The sequence below is a fragment of the Bidens hawaiensis genome, unplaced genomic scaffold (genome assembly GCF_021521415.1).
Source record: "Bidens hawaiensis isolate Kalapana, Puna unplaced genomic scaffold, B.hawaiensis_p1.1 tig00053267_1, whole genome shotgun sequence".
In the NCBI taxonomy this organism is placed as follows: Eukaryota; Viridiplantae; Streptophyta; class Magnoliopsida; order Asterales; family Asteraceae; genus Bidens; species Bidens hawaiensis.
In genome coordinates this window covers 3,381-6,760 of record NW_027499603.1, presented here as the reverse complement: position 1 = coordinate 6,760, position 3,380 = coordinate 3,381, and positions in this window count along the sequence as shown.

The window sequence follows — 3,380 nt, the reverse complement described above, 5'->3', positions numbered from 1 at the left end:
CAGTTAAAATGGTTGACCAAGTAAATCAAGATCCACCGGTTGTCGATCAAGGGCAACAAGATCAACCACCACAAGGGCAACCACCTCAAGCACAAAAAGAAGCTGTCGTTTTATTACCTTCTGACAAAAAGCACAACACATGTGCTTATGTTGACTCAGATGTTGCTGATATTGCTACATTTGGAGATATGTTGGCTTTTCTAAGACGGTCAGTGATACATTATGCCATTACTGCTCGACCTAAAGTGTATCTGAGTATTATCAGGCAGTTTTGGGCTACTGCTGAGTTTATGGAGATGGAAAATAATATTCAAGCAACGATTAATCAAACTCCCATTATAATTGATGTTAAAGTAATTCGGCGTGTGCTTCGGTTTGATGATAATGATAACAACCCGAGTGAATTCGACAAGCAACTGGTCAAGTGATACATTATGCCATTACGAATTGGACACGAGACAATTCGAATTCGCTAAGGACTAGACTTCAGTTCGTTAAACTTGTATAGTTGATTCGTTGTGTCTCTTTCGTTAACTTATTTACCTGATAGCGAATCGCTTGATTCGTTACTGGATGGTAACGAATCCGAGTGATATTTAAACGAATGACATTCCTTTTTAATTAACATTTAAGTTAAATAAAGTATTTCAACCGTCTAAACGCGTAAATAAATCGAATACACCATTTATAAATAACTATTGGTGCTAAATGCATATTACGTCTTCACATTCCTTATATTCGTTCATATTTATACAGTTAAAATGGCTGACCAAGTAAATCAAGATCCACCGGTTGTCGATCAAGGGCAACAAGATCAACCACCACAAGGGCAACTACCTCAAGCACAACAAGAAGCTGTCGTTTTATTACCTTCTGACGAAAAGCACAATATATGTGCTTATGTTGACTCAGATGTTGCTGATATTGCTACATTTGGAGATATGTTGGCTTTTCTAAGACGGTCAGCGATACATTATGCCATTACTTCTCGACCTAAAGTGTATCTGAGTATTATCAGGCAGTTTTGGGCTACTGCTGAGTTTGTGGAGATGGAAAATCATATTCGAGCAACGATTAATCAAACTCCCATTATAATTGATGTTGAAGTAATTCGGCGTGTGCTTCGGTTTGATGATAATGATAACAACCCGAGTGAATTCGACAAGCAACTGGTCAAGGGTTTGTTTACACGTGTGCGTTATGGTGGAGATATTGATAAATCTATGTTGAACAAGAATGGTTTATGCCCACCATAACTTATCTTCTTCATGTTCTCATTCATTGTATGAGTGGTTGTCGTGGCGGTTTTGACGAATGTCGACTCAGTTTGCAATCAGCCTTTGTAGCGTTAATTTTGAACAAGCCATTTTACTTCTCTGAGCTCGTCTTCGATCATTTGAAAGAACAAGTTCAGCAGACAATTCAGTCGAAGAAATTCTTAATGTATCCTCGATTCTTGCAGTTAATTATTCAAGATTTGATACCTAATTTAGCTATTGATCAGACCTTGGTGAATGATGTGCTCCCTATGGAACATATGACAGCCGATACCATTCGTCAAATGTCGCTTTATAGAAAAGGGAGGCCAACAGATAAACCAATGATTGGTCATATCATCAATCCTAACTACGTCTGTCCTCCTTATGAACATTGGATCCACGACGACTCGGATTCCGAACGTGAAGGGGGAGAAGGTGGGAACGATGATGATGGGAATGATGATGATGGTAATGATGGTGATGGTGGAGCTGGTGATGCTGCCTTTCAAGAGCAACAAGAGGCAGTAAATGTTGCGTTAGCTGCCACCATTGCAGCTCAACAGGAACGAAAGAGGAAAGGGAAAGCGGTGGCAACTGAAGAGCCATCTAAGAAACGACGTGTGTTAGCCGGGGCTGGGGTGATTATTGGTGTACCACCACCTCGTCAATCGACGCCTCAACGCTCGGTAGTGCCGCCTAATACTTGCACTCCGATGCTTACATTGACGACGACGCTGGTGTCCCATGAAAGGCTTGGGTTAATTCCACAAATGGCATTATCTGAAATACCAAGGCCTCCTGCTACATTGTCGACAGTCCCTTCAACACCATCTATGAGGCCTCCTCCTCCTCGTCCTCCTATTCCTCCTCCTCCCAGTGATGTCTCTTTTATAAGAGTCACTCGGCCTCAGGGACCGATTCAACCTGTTCATCCATCACTATACAACTTGCCACCAAACCGTCAGATTGAGATGCTGTTGAATCTTCTCCACCTTTATGAAAATCAAATGGCAGCTGACTGTCAGAATCAAGAACGTCTTATGGAGAATCAACGACGGACGATGAGTTATATCTCATTTTGTCAGAAGGAGACTAAAGCGCTGCGAGCGATTGTTGAGTCTCAGGGGGTGAAATGAAAGAACAAGAAGAGTTGATATTACAGTTGACTTGCAAAGAAGATGCCCTAAAGAAACTCAAAGATGATGATCAAGATCCTGATGAGTCTGGTGCGGGAGGTGAGCCTAAACAATCGCACGGCTCATCTTCCGGTGCTGGTACTAGTGGTGGTGAAGACTCGGGCAAACATATTATTATATATCAAGATCCAACTGCCGCTAAGCCAATTGAGATGATTGCAGCCAACACTGTGATATTTTTAGATGGTTCGGGGGTGGTTAGAAGTGTGGTGAACAGAGATGAGTTAAAGGTTGGTGAGTTTGTCGAAAGGTCTCTGACACGGGAGCAGATTTCCATACCGCTTGGGTTGAATGACGATCAGTTGACTGCTTTAGAGACTGAGCCTGATGTCGAAGTGGTAAATGAGGAAGGTATATCGGATGATCCGTCAATTCAGATGAATACGAACTTTATTTCTGAATATGAGGATGTTGAGATGGAAGATGTAACTGCTGAGGAGTATCCTGAGTTGTTTCAAACATACAAACGTTGATCAAGGTGCTCCTGTGTTCGATGAGGAAACATTCAAAATTGTTGAGGATGAATTGGAAAAGGTGTTGAAGTGTAAGCGGACAGTTCATTCACTTGAAGTCATAACTGATGATGAATTGCAAGATGGTTCAAACGCCAGAAAGTGGGTATAATTATCAGTGCGTATCGATATGTTGATCAAGAACGGAAAGACACTGCTGCTGCATGGGTTAAAGAAAAACCAAATGACCTCCTTCAAGACTGTTCCTCCAAGCTACATGGTGATATTGTCTCATGGCTTTATGATCCTGAGCTTAAAGTATGTATAATTAAGTGGGAGAAAGGGATCCGGTACTACGAAACGATAAAGGATGTTCTTACTTTACCGCGATGGGATGTTCGTACCCTCGCGAGACGTCCGTTTATCAATCGCGGGGGTTACCCGGACTGCTGAGTGGTTTCATCAAACACTTA